Below are 24,287 nucleotides of genomic sequence, written 5' to 3' on the forward strand. Positions count from 1 at the left end.
TGTATTACAATGCATTCAATCACAATGCATGGAATCCACTGCATTCAATCGGGATGCTTTCAGCCATGCTGCATAAAATCCACTACATTCAATTGGGATGCATTGGGTCTCACTGCATGGACTCCACCGCATAAAATCGGGATCCATTGCACAACAATGCATGGAATCCTCTGCATTCAATGACGCTGCATTGAATCCACTGCATTCAATCGGGATGCTTTGGGCCATTCTGCATAAACTCCACTGCAATCAATAGGGTTCCCTTTCTTCATGCTGCATGGAATACACTGATATCAATCACGCTGCATGGAATCCACTGCATTCAAACAGGAGGCATTTTACCAAGCTGCATGGAATCCACTGCATTTAATCACGCTGCATGGAATCCACTGCATTCAATCAGGATGCATTTTTCCAGGGTGCATGGAATCCACTGCATTCAATAATGCTGCAGGAAACCACTGCATTCTATCATGCTGCATGGAATCCACTGCATTAAATAGGGTTCCATTTCTTCACCCTGCATGGAATCCACTGCATTCAATCACGCTGCATGTAAACCACTGCATTCAATCGGGATGCATTTAACCAGGCTGCATGGAATCCATGCATTCATCACGCTGCATGGACTCCACTGCATACAATCGGGATCCATTGCGCCACAAGGCATGGAATACTCTGCATTCAATCGGGATGCTTTGGGCCATGCTGCATAAAATCTACTGCATTCAATCATGCTGCATGAAATCCACTGCATTGAATGACGCTGCATAAAATCCACTGCATTCAATAGGGTTCCATTTCTTCACACTTCATGGAATACTGCATTCAATCACGCTTCATGGAATCCACTGCATTCAATCGGGATGAATTTTACAACCCTGAATGGAGTACACTGCATTCAATCACAATGCATGGAATCCACTGCATTCCATCGGGATGCTTTGGGCCATGCCTCATAAAATCCACTGAATTCAATCGGGATGCCTTGGGCCTCGCTGCATGGACTCCACTGCATACAATCAGGATCCATTGCGCCACAATGCATGGAATCCTCGCATTCATTGACGCTGCATGTAATCCAATGTATTCAATCGGGATGCTTTGGGCCATGCTGCATAAAATCCACTACATTCAATCATGCTTCATGGAATCCACTGCACTCAATCATGCTGCATAAAATCCACTGCATACAATAGGGTTCCATAACTTCACACTGTATGGAATACACTTCATTCCATCACGCTGCATGGAATCCACTGCATTTAATCGGGATGCATTTTACCACGCTGCATGGATTACACTGCATTCAATCATGCTGCAGGGAATCCACTGTATTCAATCGGGATGTTTTGAGCCATGCTGCTTAAAATCGACTGCATTCAATCAGGATGCATTTGGCCTCGCTGCATGGACTCCACTGCATAAAATCTGGATCCATTGCGCAACAATGCATGGAATCCTCTGCATTCAATGACGCTGCATGGAATCCACTGCATTCAATCGGGATGTTTTGGGCCATGCTGCATATAATCCACTGCATTCAATCGGGATGCCTTGGGCCTCACTGCATGGACTCCACTGCATGCAATCGGGATCCATTGCGCCACAATGCATGGAATCCTCTGCATTCAATGACGCTGCATGGAATCCACTGCATTCAATCGGGATGCTTTGGGCCATGCTGTATAAAATCCACTGCATCAATCATGCTGCATGGAATCCACTGCATTCAATCATGCTGCATAATATTCACTGCATTCAATAGTGTACCTTTTCTTCACACTGCATGAAATACACTGCATTCAATCACGCTGTATGGAATAAACTGCATTCAATCGGGATGCATTTAACCACGCTGCATGGATTACACTGCATTCAATGACGCTGCATGGAATCCACTGCATTCAATCGGGATGCTTTGGGGCATGCTTCATGAAATCCACTGCATTCAATCATGCTGCATGGAATCCACTGCATTCAATAGGGTTCCATTTCTTCACGCTGAATGGAATACAGTGCATGCAATCACGCTGCATTGACTCCACTTGATAAAATCGGGATCCATTGCGCCACAATGCATGGAATCCTCTGAATTCAATGACGCTGCATGGAATCCACTGCAATCAATCGGGATGCTTTGGGCCATGGTGCATAAAATCCACTGCATGCAATCATGCTGCATGGAATCCACTGCATTCAATAGGGTTCCATTGCTTCACGCTGCATGGAATCCACTGCATTCAATCACGCTGCATGGAATCCACTGCATTCAATCGGGATGCATTTTACCACGCTGCATGGAGTACACTGCATTCAATCACAATGCATGTAATCCACTGCATTCAATCTGGATGCATTGGGCCATGCTGCATAAAATCCACTGCATTCAATAGGGTTCCATTTCTTCACACTTCATGGAATACTGCATTCAATCACGCTTCATGGAATCCACTGCATTCAATCGGGATGAATTTTACAACCCTGAATTGAGTACACTGCATTCAATCACAATGCATGGAATCCACTGCATTCCATCGGGATGCTTTGGGCCATGCCTCATAAAATCCACTGAATTCAATCGGGATGCCTTGGGCCTCGCTGCATGGACTCCACTGCATACAATCAGGATCCATTGCGCCACAATGCATGGAATCCTCGCATTCATTGACGCTGCATGTAATCCAATGTATTCAATCGGGATGCTTTGGGCCATGCTGCATAAAATCCACTACATTCAATCATGCTTCATGGAATCCACTGCACTCAATCATGCTGCATAAAATCCACTGCATACAATAGGGTTCCATAACTTCACACTGTATGGAATACACTTCATTCCATCACGCTGCATGGAATCCACTGCATTTAATCGGGATGCCTTTTACCACGCTGCATGGAGTACACTGCATTCAATCATGCTGCAGGGAATCCACTGTATTCAATCGGGATGTTTTGAGCCATGCTGCTTAAAATCCACTGCATTCAATCAGGATGCATTTGGCCTCGCTGCATGGACTCCACTGCATAAAATCTGGATCCATTGCGCAACAATGCATGGAATCCTCTGCATTCAATGACGCTGCATGGAATCCAGTGCATTCAATCGGGATGTTTTGGGCCATGCTGCATATAATCCACTGCATTCAATCGGGATGCCTTGGGCCTCACTGCATGGACTCCACTGCATGCAATCGGGATCCATTGCGCCACAATGCATGGAATCCTCTGCATTCAATGACGCTGCATGGAATCCACTGCATTCAATCGGGATGCTTTGGGCCATGCTGTATAAAATCCACTGCATCAATCATGCTGCATGGAATCCACTGCATTCAATCATGCTGCATAATATTCACTGCATTCAATAGTGTACCTTTTCTTCACACTGCATGAAATACACTGCATTCAATCACGCTGTATGGAATAAACTGCATTCAATCGGGATGCATTTAACCACGCTGCATGGATTACACTGCATTCAATGACGCTGCATGGAATCCACTGCATTCAATCGGGATGCTTTGGGGCATGCTTCATGAAATCCACTGCATTCAATCATGCTGCATGGAATCCACTGCATTCAATAGGGTTCCATTTCTTCACGCTGAATGGAATACAGTGCATGCAATCACGCTGCATTGACTCCACTTGATAAAATCGGGATCCATTGCGCCACAATGCATGGAATCCTCTGAATTCAATGACGCTGCATGGAATCCACTGCAATCAATCGGGATGCTTTGGGCCATGGTGCATAAAATCCACTGCATGCAATCATGCTGCATGGAATCCACTGCATTCAATAGGGTTCCATTGCTTCACGCTGCATGGAATCCACTGCATTCAATCACGCTGCATGGAATCCACTGCATTCAATCGGGATGCATTTTACCACGCTGCATGGAGTACACTGCATTCAATCACAATGCATGTAATCCACTGCATTCAATCTGGATGCATTGGGCCATGCTGCATAAAATCCACTGCATTCAATAGGGTTCCATTTCTTCACACTTCATGGAATACTGCATTCAATCACGCTTCATGGAATCCACTGCATTCAATCGGGATGAATTTTACAACCCTGAATTGAGTACACTGCATTCAATCACAATGCATGGAATCCACTGCATTCCATCGGGATGCTTTGGGCCATGCCTCATAAAATCCACTGAATTCAATCGGGATGCCTTGGGCCTCGCTGCATGGACTCCACTGCATACAATCAGGATCCATTGCGCCACAATGCATGGAATCCTCGCATTCATTGACGCTGCATGTAATCCAATGTATTCAATCGGGATGCTTTGGGCCATGCTGCATAAAATCCACTACATTCAATCATGCTTCATGGAATCCACTGCACTCAATCATGCTGCATAAAATCCACTGCATACAATAGGGTTCCATAACTTCACACTGTATGGAATACACTTCATTCCATCACGCTGCATGGAATCCACTGCATTTAATCGGGATGCATTTTACCACGCTGCATGGATTACACTGCATTCAATCATGCTGCAGGGAATCCACTGTATTCAATCGGGATGTTTTGAGCCATGCTGCTTAAAATCCACTGCATTCAATCAGGATGCATTTGGCCTCGCTGCATGGACTCCACTGCATAAAATCTGGATCCATTGCGCAACAATGCATGGAATCCTCTGCATTCAATGACGCTGCATGGAATCCACTGCATTCAATCGGGATGTTTTGGGCCATGCTGCATATAATCCACTGCATTCAATCGGGATGCCTTGGGCCTCACTGCATGGACTCCACTGCATGCAATCGGGATCCATTGCGCCACAATGCATGGAATCCTCTGCATTCAATGACGCTGCATGGAATCCACTGCATTCAATCGGGATGCTTTGGGCCATGCTGTATAAAATCCACTGCATCAATCATGCTGCATGGAATCCACTGCATTCAATCATGCTGCATAATATTCACTGCATTCAATAGTGTACCTTTTCTTCACACTGCATGAAATACACTGCATTCAATCACGCTGTATGGAATAAACTGCATTCAATCGGGATGCATTTAACCACGCTGCATGGATTACACTGCATTCAATCGCAATGCATAGAATCCACTGCATTCAATCGGGGTGCATTTTACACCGCTGAATGAAATCCACTGCATTTAATCACGCTGCATGTAATCCATGGAATTTAATCGGGATTCATTTTACTAAGCTGTATGGAATCGACTGTATTTAATCACGCTGCATGGAATCAACTGCATTCAATCGGGATTCATTTTACAAGGCTGCATGGAGTTCACTGCATTCAATCACAATGCATGGAATCCACTGCATTCAATCGGGATAATTTGGGCCATGCTGCATAAAATCCACTGCATTCAATCATGCTGCATGGAATCCACTGCATTCGACCATGCTGAATAAAATCCCATGCATTAAATATAGTTCAATTTCTTCACGCTGCATGGAATCCACTGCATTCAATCAGAATCCATTTTACAACGCTGCATGTATTACACTGTTTCAATCACGCTGCATGGAATCCACTGCATTCAATCGGGATGCTTTCGGCCATGCTACATAAAATACACTGCATTCAATCATGCTGCATAATATCCGCTCCATAGTATCCCCTGCATTCATTCATGCTGTAAAAAAACCACTGCATTCAATAAGGTTCCATTTCTTCACGATGCATGTTATACACTGCATTCAATCATGCTGCATTTAATTCACTGCATTCAATCGGGATGCATTTTACCACGCTGCATGGATTACACTGCATTCAATCACAATGCATGGACTCCACCGCATAAAATCGGGATCCATTGCGCCACAATGCATGGAATCCTCTGCATTCAATGACGCTGCATGGAATCCACTGCATTCAAAAGGGATGGTTTGGGCCATGCTGCATAAAATCCACTGCATTCAATCGGGATGCATTGGGCCTCTCTGCATGGACTCCACAGCATTACATCTGGCTGCATGGACTCCACTGCATTATATCTCGCTGCATGTAATCCTCTGCATTCAATGACGCTGCATGGAATCCACTGCATTCAATCGGGATGCATTTTACCAGGCTGCATGGAATCCACTGCATTCAATCGGGATGCATTGGGCCTCACTGCATGGACTCCACTGCATTCAATCGGGATCCATTGCACCACAATGAATGGAATCCTCTGCATTCAATGACGCTACATGTAATCCACTGCTACCAATCGGGATGCATTTTACCAGGCTTCATGGAATGCACTGCATTCAATCACGCTGCATGGAATCCACTGCTTTCAATCGGAATTCATTTTACCACGCTGCATGGATTACACTGCATTCAATCACAATGCATGGAATCCACTGCATTCAATGAAGCTGCATGGAATCCACTGCATTCAATCGGGATGCTTTGGGCCAGGCTGAATAAAATCCACTGCATTCACTCGGGATGCATGGGCCTCGCTGCATGGACTCCACTGCATTAAATCTCGCTGCATGGAATCCTCTGCATTCAATGATGCTACATGGAATCCACTGCGCTCAATCAGGATGCATTTTACAACGCTGCATGTATTACAATGCATTCAATCACAATGCATGGAATCCACTGCATTCAATCGGGATGCTTTCAGCCATGCTGCATAAAATCCACTACATTCAATTGGGATGCATTGGGTCTCACTGCATGGACTCCACCACATAAAATCGGGATCCATTGCGCAACAATGCATGGAATCCTCTGCATTCAATGACGCTGCATTGAATCCACTGCATTCAATCGGGATGCTTTGGGCCATTCTGCATAAACTACACTGCAATCAATAGGGTTCCCTTTCTTCATGCTGCATGGAATACACTGATATCAATCACGCTGCATGGAATCCACTGCATTCAATCGGGATGAATTTTACAACCCTGAATGGAGTACACTGCATTCAATCACAATGCATGGAATCCACTGCATTCCATCGGGATGCTTTGGGCCATGCCTCATAAAATCCACTGAATTCAATCGGGATGCCTTGGGCCTCGCTGCATGGACTCCACTGCATACAATCAGGATCCATTGCGCCACAATGCATGGAATCCTCGCATTCATTGACGCTGCATGTAATCCAATGTATTCAATCGGGATGCTTTGGGCCATGCTGCATAAAATCCACTACATTCAATCATGCTTCATGGAATCCACTGCACTCAATCATGCTGCATAAAATCCACTGCATACAATAGGGTTCCATAACTTCACACTGTATGGAATACACTTCATTCCATCACGCTGCATGGAATCCACTGCATTTAATCGGGATGCATTTTACCACGCTGCATGGATTACACTGCATTCAATCATGCTGCAGGGAATCCACTGTATTCAATCGGGATGTTTTGAGCCATGCTGCTTAAAATCCACTGCATTCAATCAGGATGCATTTGGCCTCGCTGCATGGACTCCACTGCATAAAATCTGGATCCATTGCGCAACAATGCATGGAATCCTCTGCATTCAATGACGCTGCATGGAATCCACTGCATTCAATCGGGATGTTTTGGGCCATGCTGCATATAATCCACTGCATTCAATCGGGATGCCTTGGGCCTCACTGCATGGACTCCACTGCATGCAATCGGGATCCATTGCGCCACAATGCATGGAATCCTCTGCATTCAATGACGCTGCATGGAATCCACTGCATTCAATCGGGATGCTTTGGGCCATGCTGTATAAAATCCACTGCATCAATCATGCTGCATGGAATCCACTGCATTCAATCATGCTGCATAATATTCACTGCATTCAATAGTGTACCTTTTCTTCACACTGCATGAAATACACTGCATTCAATCACGCTGTATGGAATAAACTGCATTCAATCGGGATGCATTTAACCACGCTGCATGGATTACACTGCATTCAATGACGCTGCATGGAATCCACTGCATTCAATCGGGATGCTTTGGGGCATGCTTCATGAAATCCACTGCATTCAATCATGCTGCATGGAATCCACTGCATTCAATAGGGTTCCATTTCTTCACGCTGAATGGAATACAGTGCATGCAATCACGCTGCATTGACTCCACTTGATAAAATCGGGATCCATTGCGCCACAATGCATGGAATCCTCTGAATTCAATGACGCTGCATGGAATCCACTGCAATCAATCGGGATGCTTTGGGCCATGGTGCATAAAATCCACTGCATGCAATCATGCTGCATGGAATCCACTGCATTCAATAGGGTTCCATTGCTTCACGCTGCATGGAATCCACTGCATTCAATCACGCTGCATGGAATCCACTGCATTCAATCGGGATGCATTTTACCACGCTGCATGGAGTACACTGCATTCAATCACAATGCATGTAATCCACTGCATTCAATCTGGATGCATTGGGCCATGCTGCATAAAATCCACTGCATTCAATCGTGCTGCATAAAATCCACTGCATTCAATTGGGTTCCATTTCGTAACACTACATGGAATACACTTCATTCAATCACGCTGTATGGAATAAACTACATTCAATCGGGATGCATTTAACCACGCTGCATGGATTACACTTCATTCAATCACAATGCATGGAATCCACTGCATTCTATCAGGATGCTTTGGGCCATGCTGCATAAAATCCACTGCATTCAATAGGGTTCCATTTCTTCACGCTGCATGGAATCCACTGCATTCAATAGGGTTCCATTCCTTCACGCTGCATGGAATCCACCTCATTCAATAGGGATGCATTTTACCACGCTGCATGGATTACACTGCATTCAATCGCAATGCATAGAATCCACTGCATTCAATCGGGGTGCATTTTACACCGCTGAATGAAATCCACTGCATTTAATCACGCTGCATGTAATCCATGGAATTTAATCGGGATTCATTTTACTAAGCTGTATGGAATCGACTGTATTTAATCACGCTGCATGGAATCAACTGCATTCAATCGGGATTCATTTTACAAGGCTGCATGGAGTTCACTGCATTCAATCACAATGCATGGAATCCACTGCATTCAATCGGGATAATTTGGGCCATGCTGCATAAAATCCACTGCATTCAATCATGCTGCATGGAATCCACTGCATTCGACCATGCTGAATAAAATCCCATGCATTAAATATAGTTCAATTTCTTCACGCTGCATGGAATCCACTGCATTCAATCAGAATCCATTTTACAACGCTGCATGTATTACACTGTTTCAATCACGCTGCATGGAATCCACTGCATTCAATCGGGATGCTTTCGGCCATGCTACATAAAATACACTGCATTCAATCATGCTGCATAATATCCGCTCCATAGTATCCCCTGCATTCATTCATGCTGTAAAAAAACCACTGCATTCAATAAGGTTCCATTTCTTCACGATGCATGTTATACACTGCATTCAATCATGCTGCATTTAATTCACTGCATTCAATCGGGATGCATTTTACCACGCTGCATGGATTAAACCGCATTCAATCACAATGCATGGAATCCACTGCATTCAATCGGGGTGATTTTGGCCATGCTGCATAAAATCCACTGCATTAGTTCGGGATGCATTGGGCCTCACTGCATGGACTCCACTGCATACAATCGGGATCCATTGCGCCAAAATGCATTGAATCTTCTGCATTCAATGACGCTGCATGCAATCCACTGCATTCAATCGGGATGCTTTGGGCCATGCTGCATAAAATCCACTGCATTCAATCATGCTGCATGGAATCCACTGCATTCAATCATGCTGCATAAAATTCACTGCAGTCAATAGGGTTTCATTTTTTCATGCTGCATGGAATCCACTGCATTCAATCATGCTGCATGGAATCCAATGTATTCCATCGGGATGCATTTTACCAGGCTGCATGGAATTCACTGCATTCAATCAACATGCACGGAATCCAATGCATTCAATCGGGATGAATTTTAAAAGGCCGCATGGAATCCAGTGCATTCAATCAGGAACCATTGCGCCTTGATGCATGGAATTAGTGCATTCAATGAGAATCAATTGCACCACACTGCATGAAATCCACTGACTCAATCGGGATGTTTTGGGCCATGCTGCATAAAATCCACTGCATTCAACGGGATGCATTGGGCCTCGCTGAATGGACTCCACTGCATACAATCGGGATCCATTGCGCCAAAATGCAAGGAATCCTCTGCATTCAATGACGCTGCATGGAATCCACTGCATTCAATCGGGATGCATTTTACCACGCTGCATGGATTACACTGCATTCAATCACAATGCATGGACTCCACCGCATAAAATCGGGATCCATTGCGCCACAATGCATGGAATAATCTGCATTCAATGACGCTGCATGGAATCTACTGCATTCAAAAGGGATGGTTTGGGCCATGCTGCATAAAATCCACTGCATTCAATCAGGATGCATTGGGCCTCTCTGCATGGACTCCACAGCATTACATCTGGCTGCATGGACTCCACTGCATTATATCTCACTGCATGGAATCCTCTGCATTCAATGACGCTGCATGGAATCCACTGCATTCAATCGGGATGCATTTTACCAGGCTGCATGGAATCCACTGCATTCAATCGGGATGCATTGGGCCTCACTGCATGGACTCCACTGCATTCAATCGGGATCCATTGCACCAAAATGAATGGAATCCTCTGCATTCAATGACGCTACATGTAACCCACTGCTACCAATCGGGATGCAATTTACCAGGCTTCATGGAATGCACTGCATTCAATCACGATGCATGGAATCCACTGCATTCAATGAAGCTGCATGGAATCCACTGCATTCAATCGGGGTGCTTTGGGCCAGGCTGAATAAAATCCACTGCATTCACTCGGGATGCATGGGCCTCGCTGCATGGACTCCACTGCATTAAATCTCGCTGCATGGAATCCTCTGCATTCAATGACGCTACATGGAATCCACTGCGCTCAATCAGGATGCATTTTACAACGCTGCATGTATTACAATGCATTCAATCACAATGCATGGAATCCACTGCATTCAATCGGGATGCTTTCAGCCATGCTGCATAAAATCCACTACATTCAATTGGGATGCATTGGGTCTCACTGCATGGACTCCACCGCATAAAATCGGGATCCATTGCACAACAATGCATGGAATCCTCTGCATTCAATGACGCTGCATTGAATCCACTGCATTCAATCGGGATGCTTTGGGCCATTCTGCATAAACTCCACTGCAATCAATAGGGTTCCCTTTCTTCATGCTGCATGGAATACACTGATATCAATCACGCTGCATGGAATCCACTGCATTCAAACAGGAGGCATTTTACCAAGCTGCATGGAATCCACTGCATTTAATCACGCTGCATGGAATCCACTGCATTCAATCAGGATGCATTTTTCCAGGGTGCATGGAATCCACTGCATTCAATAATGCTGCAGGAAACCACTGCATTCTATCATGCTGCATGGAATCCACTGCATTAAATAGGGTTCCATTTCTTCACCCTGCATGGAATCCACTGCATTCAATCACGCTGCATGTAAACCACTGCATTCAATCGGGATGCATTTAACCAGGCTGCATGGAATCCATGCATTCATCACGCTGCATGGACTCCACTGCATACAATCGGGATCCATTGCGCCACAAGGCATGGAATACTCTGCATTCAATCGGGATGCTTTGGGCCATGCTGCATAAAATCTACTGCATTCAATCATGCTGCATGAAATCCACTGCATTGAATGACGCTGCATAAAATCCACTGCATTCAATAGGGTTCCATTTCTTCACACTTCATGGAATACTGCATTCAATCACAATGCATGGAATCCACTGCATTCCATCGGGATGCTTTGGGCCATGCCTCATAAAATCCACTGAATTCAATCGGGATGCCTTGGGCCTCGCTGCATGGACTCCACTGCATACAATCAGGATCCATTGCGCCACAATGCATGGAATCCTCGCATTCATTGACGCTGCATGTAATCCAATGTATTCAATCGGGATGCTTTGGGCCATGCTGCATAAAATCCACTACATTCAATCATGCTTCATGGAATCCACTGCACTCAATCATGCTGCATAAAATCCACTGCATACAATAGGGTTCCATAACTTCACACTGTATGGAATACACTTCATTCCATCACGCTGCATGGAATCCACTGCATTTAATCGGGATGCATTTTACCACGCTGCATGGATTACACTGCATTCAATCATGCTGCAGGGAATCCACTGTATTCAATCGGGATGTTTTGAGCCATGCTGCTTAAAATCCACTGCATTCAATCAGGATGCATTTGGCCTCGCTGCATGGACTCCACTGCATAAAATCTGGATCCATTGCGCAACAATGCATGGAATCCTCTGCATTCAATGACGCTGCATGGAATCCACTGCATTCAATCGGGATGTTTTGGGCCATGCTGCATATAATCCACTGCATTCAATCGGGATGCCTTGGGCCTCACTGCATGGACTCCACTGCATGCAATCGGGATCCATTGCGCCACAATGCATGGAATCCTCTGCATTCAATGACGCTGCATGGAATCCACTGCATTCAATCGGGATGCTTTGGGCCATGCTGTATAAAATCCACTGCATCAATCATGCTGCATGGAATCCACTGCATTCAATCATGCTGCATAATATTCACTGCATTCAATAGTGTACCTTTTCTTCACACTGCATGAAATACACTGCATTCAATCACGCTGTATGGAATAAACTGCATTCAATCGGGATGCATTTAACCATGCTGCATGGATTACACTGCATTCAATGACGCTGCATGGAATCCACTGCATTCAATCGGGATGCTTTGGGGCATGCTTCATGAAATCCACTGCATTCAATCATGCTGCATGGAATCCACTGCATTCAATAGGGTTCCATTTCTTCATGCTGAATGGAATACAGTGCATGCAATCACGCTGCATTGACTCCACTTGATAAAATCGGGATCCATTGTGCCACAATGCATGGAATCCTCTGAATTCAATGACGCTGCATGGAATCCACTGCAATCAATCGGGATGCTTTGGGCCATGGTGCATAAAATCCACTGCATGCAATCATGCTGCATGGAATCCACTGCATTCAATAGGGTTCCATTGCTTCACGCTGCATGGAATCCACTGCATTCAATCACGCTGCATGGAATCCACTGCATTCAATCGGGATGCATTTTACCACGCTGCATGGAGTACACTGCATTCAATCACAATGCATGTAATCCACTGCATTCAATCTGGATGCATTGGGCCATGCTGCATAAAATCCACTGCATTCAATAGGGTTCCATTTCTTCACACTTCATGGAATACTGCATTCAATCACGCTTCATGGAATCCACTGCATTCAATCGGGATGAATTTTACAACCCTGAATTGAGTACACTGCATTCAATCACAATGCATGGAATCCACTGCATTCCATCGGGATGCTTTGGGCCATGCCTCATAAAATCCACTGAATTCAATCGGGATGCCTTGGGCCTCGCTGCATGGACTCCACTGCATACAATCAGGATCCATTGCGCCACAATGCATGGAATCCTCGCATTCATTGACGCTGCATGTAATCCAATGTATTCAATCGGGATGCTTTGGGCCATGCTGCATAAAATCCACTACATTCAATCATGCTTCATGGAATCCACTGCACTCAATCATGCTGCATAAAATCCACTGCATACAATAGGGTTCCATAACTTCACACTGTATGGAATACACTTCATTCCATCACGCTGCATGGAATCCACTGCATTTAATCGGGATGCCTTTTACCACGCTGCATGGAGTACACTGCATTCAATCATGCTGCAGGGAATCCACTGTATTCAATCGGGATGTTTTGAGCCATGCTGCTTAAAATCCACTGCATTCAATCAGGATGCATTTGGCCTCGCTGCATGGACTCCACTGCATAAAATCTGGATCCATTGCGCAACAATGCATGGAATCCTCTGCATTCAATGACGCTGCATGGAATCCACTGCATTCAATCGGGATGTTTTGGGCCATGCTGCATATAATCCACTGCATTCAATCGGGATGCCTTGGGCCTCACTGCATGGACTCCACTGCATGCAATCGGGATCCATTGCGCCACAATGCATGGAATCCTCTGCATTCAATGACGCTGCATGGAATCCACTGCATTCAATCGGGATGCTTTGGGCCATGCTGTATAAAATCCACTGCATCAATCATGCTGCATGGAATCCACTGCATTCAATCATGCTGCATAATATTCACTGCATTCAATAGTGTACCTTTTCTTCACACTGCATGAAATACACTGCATTCAATCACGCTGTATGGAATAAACTGCATTCAATCGGGATGCATTTAACCATGCTGCATGGATTACACTGCATTCAATGACGCTGCATGGAATCCACTGCATTCAATCGGGATGCTTTGGGGCATGCTTCATGAAATCCACTGCATTCAATCATGCTGCATGGAATCCACTGCATTCAATAGGGTTCCATTTCTTCATGCTGAATGGAATACAGTGCATGCAATCACGCTGCATTGACTCCACTTGATAAAATCGGGATCCATTGTGCCACAATGCATGGAATCCTCTGAATTCAATGACGCTGCATGGAATCCACTGCAATCAATCGGGATGCTTTGGGCCATGGTGCATAAAATCCACTGCATGCAATCATGCTGCATGGAATCCACTGCATTCAATAGGGTTCCATTGCTTCACGCTGCATGGAATCCACTGCATTCAATCACGCTGCATGGAATCCACTGCATTCAATCGGGATGCATTTTACCACGCTGCATGGAGTACACTGCATTCAATCACAATGCATGTAATCCACTGCATTCAATCTGGATGCATTGGGCCATGCTGCATAAAATCCACTGCATTCAATAGGGTTCCATTTCTTCACACTTCATGGAATACTGCATTCAATCACGCTTCATGGAATCCACTGCATTCAATCGGGATGAATTTTACAACCCTGAATTGAGTACACTGCATTCAATCACAATGCATGGAATCCACTGCATTCCATCGGGATGCTTTGGGCCATGCCTCATAAAATCCACTGAATTCAATCGGGATGCCTTGGGCCTCGCTGCATGGACTCCACTGCATACAATCAGGATCCATTGCGCCACAATGCATGGAATCCTCGCATTCATTGACGCTGCATGTAATCCAATGTATTCAATCGGGATGCTTTGGGCCATGCTGCATAAAATCCACTACATTCAATCATGCTTCATGGAATCCACTGCACTCAATCATGCTGCATAAAATCCACTGCATACAATAGGGTTCCATAACTTCACACTGTATGGAATACACTTCATTCCATCACGCTGCATGGAATCCACTGCATTTAATCGGGATGCCTTTTACCACGCTGCATGGAGTACACTGCATTCAATCATGCTGCAGGGAATCCACTGTATTCAATCGGGATGTTTTGAGCCATGCTGCTTAAAATCCACTGCATTCAATCAGGATGCATTTGGCCTCGCTGCATGGACTCCACTGCATAAAATCTGGATCCATTGCGCAACAATGCATGGAATCCTCTGCATTCAATGACGCTGCATGGAATCCAGTGCATTCAATCGGGATGTTTTGGGCCATGCTGCATATAATCCACTGCATTCAATCGGGATGCCTTGGGCCTCACTGCATGGACTCCACTGCATGCAATCGGGATCCATTGCGCCACAATGCATGGAATCCTCTGCATTCAATGACGCTGCATGGAATCCACTGCATTCAATCGGGATGCTTTGGGCCATGCTGTATAAAATCCACTGCATCAATCATGCTGCATGGAATCCACTGCATTCAATCATGCTGCATAATATTCACTGCATTCAATAGTGTACCTTTTCTTCACACTGCATGAAATACACTGCATTCAATCACGCTGTATGGAATAAACTGCATTCAATCGGGATGCATTTAACCACGCTGCATGGATTACACTGCATTCAATGACGCTGCATGGAATCCACTGCATTCAATCGGGATGCTTTGGGGCATGCTTCATGAAATCCACTGCATTCAATCATGCTGCATGGAATCCACTGCATTCAATAGGGTTCCATTTCTTCATGCTGAATGGAATACAGTGCATGCAATCACGCTGCATTGACTCCACTTGATAAAATCGGGATCCATTGCGCCACAATGCATGGAATCCTCTGAATTCAATGACGCTGCATGGAATCCACTGCAATCAATCGGGATGCTTTGGGCCATGGTGCATAAAATCCACTGCATGCAATCATGCTGCATGGAATCCACTGCATTCAATAGGGTTCCATTGCTTCACGCTGCATGGAATCCACTGCATTCAATCACGCTGCATGGAATCCACTGCATTCAATCGGGATGCATTTTACCACGCTGCATGGAGTACACTGCATTCAATCACAATGCATGTAATCCACTGCATTCAATCTGGATGCATTGGGCCATGCTGCATAAAATCCACTGCATTCAATAGGGTTCCATTTCTTCACACTTCATGGAATACTGCATTCAATCACGCTTCATGGAATCCACTGCATTCAATCGGGATGAATTTTACAACCCTGAATTGAGTACACTGCATTCAATCACAATGCATGGAATCCACTGCATTCCATCGGGATGCTTTGGGCCATGCCTCATAAAATCCACTGAATTCAATCGGGATGCCTTGGGCCTCGCTGCATGGACTCCACTGCATACAATCAGGATCCATTGCGCCACAATGCATGGAATCCTCGCATTCATTGACGCTGCATGTAATCCAATGTATTCAATCGGGATGCTTTGGGCCATGCTGCATAAAATCCACTACATTCAATCATGCTTCATGGAATCCACTGCACTCAATCATGCTGCATAAAATCCACTGCATACAATAGGGTTCCATAACTTCACACTGTATGGAATACACTTCATTCCATCACGCTGCATGGAATCCACTGCATTTAATCGGGATGCATTTTACCACGCTGCATGGATTACACTGCATTCAATCATGCTGCAGGGAATCCACTGTATTCAATCGGGATGTTTTGAGCCATGCTGCTTAAAATCCACTGCATTCAATCAGGATGCATTTGGCCTCGCTGCATGGACTCCACTGCATAAAATCTGGATCCATTGCGCAACAATGCATGGAATCCTCTGCATTCAATGACGCTGCATGGAATCCACTGCATTCAATCGGGATGTTTTGGGCCATGCTGCATATAATCCACTGCATTCAATCGGGATGCCTTGGGCCTCACTGCATGGACTCCACTGCATACAATCGGGATCCATTGCGCCACAATGCATGGAATCCTCTGCATTCAATGACGCTGCATGGAATCCACTGCATTCAATCGGGATGCTTTGGGCCATGCTGTATAAAATCCACTGCATCAATCATGCTGCATGGAATCCACTGCATTCAATCATGCTGCATAATATTCACTGCATTCAATAGTGTACCTTTTCTTCACACTGCATGAAATACACTGCATTCAATCACGCTGTATGGAATAAACTGCATTCAATCGGGATGCATTTAACCATGCTGCATGGATTACACTGCATTCAATGACGCTGCATGGAATCCACTGCATTCAATCGGGATGCTTTGGGGCATGCTTCATGAAATCCACTGCATTCAATCATGCTGCATGGAATCCACTGCATTCAATAGGGTTCCATTTCTTCATGCTGAATGGAATACAGTGCATGCAATCACGCTGCATTGACTCCACTTGATAAAATCGGGATCCATTGTGCCACAATGCATGGAATCCTCTGAATTCAATGACGCTGCATGGAATCCACTGCAATCAATCGGGATGCTTTGGGCCATGGTGCATAAAATCCACTGCATGCAATCATGCTGCATGGAATCCACTGCATTCAATAGGGTTCCATTGCTTCACGCTGCATGGAATCCACTGCATTCAATCACGCTGCATGGAATCCACTGCATTCAATCGGGATGCATTGGGCCATGCTGCATAAAATCCACTGCATTCAATCGTGCTGCATAAAATCCACTGCATTCAATTGGGTTCCATTTCGTAACACTACATGGAATACACTGCATTCAATCACGCTGTATGGAATAAACTGCATTCAATCGGGATGCATTTAACCACGCTGCATGGATTACACTTCATTCAATCACAATGCATGGAATCCACTGCATTCTATCAGGATGCTTTGGGCCATGCTGCATAAAATCCACTGCATTCAATAGGGTTCCATTTCTTCACGCTGCATGGAATCCACTGCATTCAATAGGGTTCCATTCCTTCACGCTGCATGGAATCCACCTCATTCAATAGGGATGCATTTTACCACGCTGCATGGATTACACTGCATTCAATCGCAATGCATAGAATCCACTGCATTCAATCGGGGTGCATTTTACACCGCTGAATGAAATCCACTGCATTTAATCACGCTGCATGTAATCCATGGAATTTAATCGGGATTCATTTTACTAAGCTGTATGGAATCGACTGTATTTAATCACGCTGCATGGAATCAACTGCATTCAATCGGGATTCATTTTACAAGGCTGCATGGAGTTCACTGCATTCAATCACAATGCATGGAATCCACTGCATTCAATCGGGATAATTTGGGCCATGCTGCATAAAATCCACTGCATTCAATCATGCTGCATGGAATCCACTGCATTCGACCATGCTGAATAAAATCCCATGCATTAAATATAGTTCAATTTCTTCACGCTGCATGGAATCCACTGCATTCAATCAGAATCCATTTTACAACGCTGCATGTATTACACTGTTTCAATCACGCTGCATGGAATCCACTGCATTCAATCGGGATGCTTTCGGCCATGCTACATAAAATACACTGCATTCAATCATGCTGCATAATATCCGCTCCATAGTATCCCCTGCATTCATTCATGCTGTAAAAAAACCACTGCATTCAATAAGGTTCCATTTCTTCACGATGCATGTTATACACTGCATTCAATCATGCTGCATTTAATTCGCTGCATTCAATCGGGATGCATTTTACCACGCTGCATGGATTACACTGCATTCAATCACAATGCATGGACTCCACCGCATAAAATCGGGATCCATTGCGCCACAATGCATGGAATCCTCTGCATTCAATGACGCTGCATGGAATCCACTGCATTCAAAAGGGATGGTTTGGGCCATGCTGCATAAAATCCACTGCATTAGTTCGGGATGCATTGGGCCTCACTGCATGGACTCCACTGCATATAATCGGGATCCATTGCGCCAAAATGCATTGAATCTTCTGCATTCAATGACGCTGCATGGAATCCACTGCATTCAATCGGGATGCTTTGGGCCATGCTGCATAAAATCCACTGCATTCAATCATGCTGCATGGAATCCACTGCATTCAATCATGCTGCATAAAATTCACTGCATTCAATAGGGTTTCATTTTTTCATGCTGCATGGAATCCACTGCATTCAATCATGCTGCATGGAATCCAATGCATTCCATCGGGATGCATTTTACCAGGCTGCATGGAATTCACTGCATTCAATCAACATGCACGGAATCCACTGCATTCAATCGGGATGCATTTTACTAGGCTGCATGGAATCCTCTGCATTCAATGATGCTGCATGGAATCCACTGCATTCAATCGGGATGTATTTTAACACGCTGCGTGGTATCCACCGCAATGAATAACGCTGCATGGAATCCAATGCATTCAATCGGGATGAATTTTAAAAGGCCGCATGGAATCCAGTGCATTCAATCAGGAACCATTGCGCCTTGATGCATGGAATTAGTGCATTCAATGAGAATCAATTGCACCACACTGCATGAAATCCACTGACTCAATCGGGATGTTTTGGGCCATGCTGCATAAAATCCACTGCATTCAACGGGATGCATTGGGCCTCGCTGAATGGACTCCACTGCATACAATCGGGATCCATTGCGCCAAAATGCAAGGAATCCTCTGCATTCAATGACGCTGCATGGAATCCACTGCATTCAATCGGGATGCATTTTACCACGCTGCATGGATTACACTGCATTCAATCACAATGCATGGACTCCACCGCATAAAATCGGGATCCATTGCGCCACAATGCATGGAATCCTCTGCATTCAATGACGCTGCATGGACTCCACTGCATTCAAAAGGGATGGTTTGGGCCATACTGCATAAAATCCACTGCATTCAATCGGGATGCATTGGGCCTCTCTGCATGGACTCCACAGCATTACATCTGGCTGCATGGACTCCACTGCATTATATCTCGCTGCATGGAATCCTCTGCATTCAATGACGCTGCATGGAATCCACTGCATTCAATCGGGATGCATTTTACCAGGCTGCATGGAATCCACTGCATTCAATCGGGATGCATTGGGCCTCACTGCATGGACTCCACTGCATTCAATCGGGATCCATTGCACCACAATGAATGGAATCCTCTGCATTCAATGACGCTACATGTAATCCACTGCTACCAATCGGGATGCATTTTACCAGGCTTCATGGAATGCACTGCATTCAATCACGCTGCATGGAATCCACTGCTTTCAATCGGGATTCATTTTACCACGCTGCATGGATTACACTGCATTCGATCACAATGCATGGAATCCACTGCATTCAATGAAGCTGCATGGAATCCACTGCATTCAATCGGGATGCTTTGGGCCAGGCTGAATAAAATCCACTGCATTCACTCGGGATGCATGGGCCTCGCTGCATGGACTCCACTGCATTAAATCTCGCTGCATGGAATCCTCTGCATTCAATGACGCTACATGGAATCCACTGCGCTCAATCAGGATGCATTTTACAACGCTGCATGTATTACAATGCATTCAATCACAATGCATGGAATCCACTGCATTCAATCGGGATGCTTTCAGCCATGCTGCATAAAATCCACTACATTCAATTGGGATGCATTGGGTCTCACTGCATGGATTCCACCGCATAAAATCGGGATCCATTGCGCAACAATGCATGGAATCCTCTGCATTCAATGACGCTGCATTGAATCCACTGCATTCAATCGGGATGCTTTGGGCCATTCTGCATAAACTACACTGCAATCAATAGGGTTCCCTTTCTTCATGCTGCATGGAATACACTGATATCAATCACGCTGCATGGAATCCACTGCATTCAAGCAGGAGGCATTTTACCAAGCTGCATGGAATCCACTGCATTTAATCACGCTGCATGGAATCCACTGCATTCAATCAGGATGCATTTTTCCAGGGTGCATGGAATCCACTGCATTCAATAATGCTGCAGGAAAACACTGCATTCTATCATGCTGCATGGAATCCACTGCATTAAATAGGGTTCCATTTCTTCACCCTGCATGGAATCCACTGCATTCAATCACGCTGCATGTAAACCACTGCATTCAATCGGGATGCATTTAACCAGGCTGCATGGAATCCATGCATTCATCACGCTGCATGGACTCCACTGCATACAATCGGGATCCATTGCGCCACAAGGCATGGAATACTCTGCATTCAATCGGGATGCTTTGGGCCATGCTGCATAAAATCTACTGCATTCAATCATGCTGCATGGAATCCACTGCATTCAATAGGGTTCCATTTCTTCACACTTCATGGAATACTGCATTCAATCACGCTTCATGGAATCCACTGCATTCAATCGGGATGAATTTTACAACCCTGAATGGAGTACACTGCATTCAATCACAATGCATGGAATCCACTGCATTCCATCGGGATGCTTTGGGCCATGCCTCATAAAATCCACTGAATTCAATCGGGATGCCTTGGGCCTCGCTGCATGGACTCCACTGCATACAATCAGGATCCATTGCGCCACAATGCATGGAATCCTCGCATTCATTGACGCTGCATGTAATCCAATGTATTCAATCGGGATGCTTTGGGCCATGCTGCATAAAATCCACTACATTCAATCATGCTTCATGGAATCCACTGCACTCAATCATGCTGCATAAAATCCACTGCATACAATAGGGTTCCATAACTTCACACTGTATGGAATACACTTCATTCCATCACGCTGCATGGAATCCACTGCATTTAATCGGGATGCATTTTACCACGCTGCATGGAGTACACTGCATTCAATCATGCTGCAGGGAATCCACTGAATTCAATCGGGATGTTTTGAGCCATGCTGCTTAAAATCCACTGCATTCAATCAGGATGCATTTGGCCTCGCTGCATGGACTCCACTGCATAAAATCGGGATCCATTGCGCAACAATGCATGGAATCCTCTGCATTCAATGACGCTGCATTGAATCCACTGCATTCAATCGGGATGCTTTGGGCCATTCTGCATAAACTCCACTGCAATCAATAGGGTTCCCTTTCTTCATGCTGCATGGAATACACTGATATCAATCACGCTGCATGGAATCCACTGCATTCAAGCAGGAGGCATTTTACCAAGCTGCATGGAATCCACTGCATTTAATCACGCTGCATGGAATCCACTGCATTCAATCAGGATGCATTTTTCCAGGGTGCATGGAATCCACTGCATTCAATAATGCTGCAGGAAACCACTGCATTCTATCATGCTGCATGGAATCCACTGCATTAAATAGGGTTCCATTTCTTCACCCTGCATGGAATCCACTGCATTCAATCACGCTGCATGTAAACCACTGCATTCAATCGGGATGCATTTAACCAGGCTGCATGGAATCCATGCATTCATCACGCTGCATGGACTCCACTGCATACAATCGGGATCCATTGCGCCACAAGGCATGGAATACTCTGCATTCAATCGGGATGCTTTGGGCCATGCTGCATAAAATCTACTGCATTCAATCATGCTGCATGGAATCCACTGCATTCAATAGGGTTCCATTTCTTCACACTTCATGGAATACTGCATTCAATCACGCTTCATGGAATCCACTGCATTCAATCGGGATGAATTTTACAACCCTGAATGGAGTACACTGCATTCAATCACAATGCATGGAATCCACTGCATTCCATCGGGATGCTTTGGGCCATGCCTCATAAAATCCACTGAATTCAATCGGGATGCCTTGGGCCTCGCTGCATGGACTCCACTGCATACAATCAGGATCCATTGCGCCACAATGCATGGAATCCTCGCATTCATTGACGCTGCATGTAATCCAATGTATTCAATCGGGATGCTTTGGGCCATGCTGCATAAAATCCACTACATTCAATCATGCTTCATGGAATCCACTGCACTCAATCATGCTGCATAAAATCCACTGCATACAATAGGGTTCCATAACTTCACACTGTATGGAATACACTTCATTCCATCACGCTGCATGGAATCCACTGCATTTAATCGGGATGCATTTTACCACGCTGCATGGAGTACACTGCATTCAATCATGCTGCAGGGAATCCACTGAATTCAATCGGGATGTTTTGAGCCATGCTGCTTAAAATCCACTGCATTCAATCAGGATGCATTTGGCCTCGCTGCATGGACTCCACTGCATAAAATCTGGATCCATTGCGCAACAATGCATGGAATCCTCTGCATTCAATGACGCTGCATGGAATCCAGTGCATTCAATCGGGATGTTTTGGGCCATGCTGCATATAATCCACTGCATTCAATCGGGATGCCTTGGGCCTCACTGCATGGACTCCACTGCATGCAATCGGGATCCATTGCGCCACAATGCATGGAATCCTCTGCATTCAATGACGCTGCATGGAATCCACTGCATTCAATCGGGATGCTTTGGGCCATGCTGTATAAAATCCACTGCATCAATCATGCTGCATGGAATCCACTGCATTCAATCATGCTGCATAATATTCACTGCATTCAATAGTGTACCTTTTCTTCACACTGCATGAAATACACTGCATTCAATCACGCTGTATTGAATAAACTGCATTCAATCGGGATGCATTTAACCACGCTGCATGGATTACACTGCATTCAATGACGCTGCATGGAATCCACTGCATTCAATCGGGATGCTTTGGGGCATGCTTCATGAAATCCACTGCATTCAATCATGCTGCATGGAATCCACTGCATTCAATAGGGTTCCATTTCTTCACGCTGAATGGAATACAGTGCATGCAATCACGCTGCATTGACTCCACTTGATAAAATCGGGATCCATTGCGCCACAATGCATGGAATCCTCTGAATTCAATGACGCTGCATGGAATCCACTGCAATCAATCGGGATGCTTTGGGCCATGGTGCATAAAATCCACTGCATGCAATCATGCTGCATGGAATCCACTGCATTCAATAGGGTTC

Source organism: Sus scrofa, chromosome 18 (assembly GCF_054392235.1).
Source record: "Sus scrofa isolate SSC_HxYL_T2T_F1_AM1 chromosome 18, Sscrofa_HxYL_maternal_Yorkshire_Landrace_v2.0, whole genome shotgun sequence".
Classification (NCBI taxonomy): Eukaryota; Metazoa; Chordata; class Mammalia; order Artiodactyla; family Suidae; genus Sus; species Sus scrofa.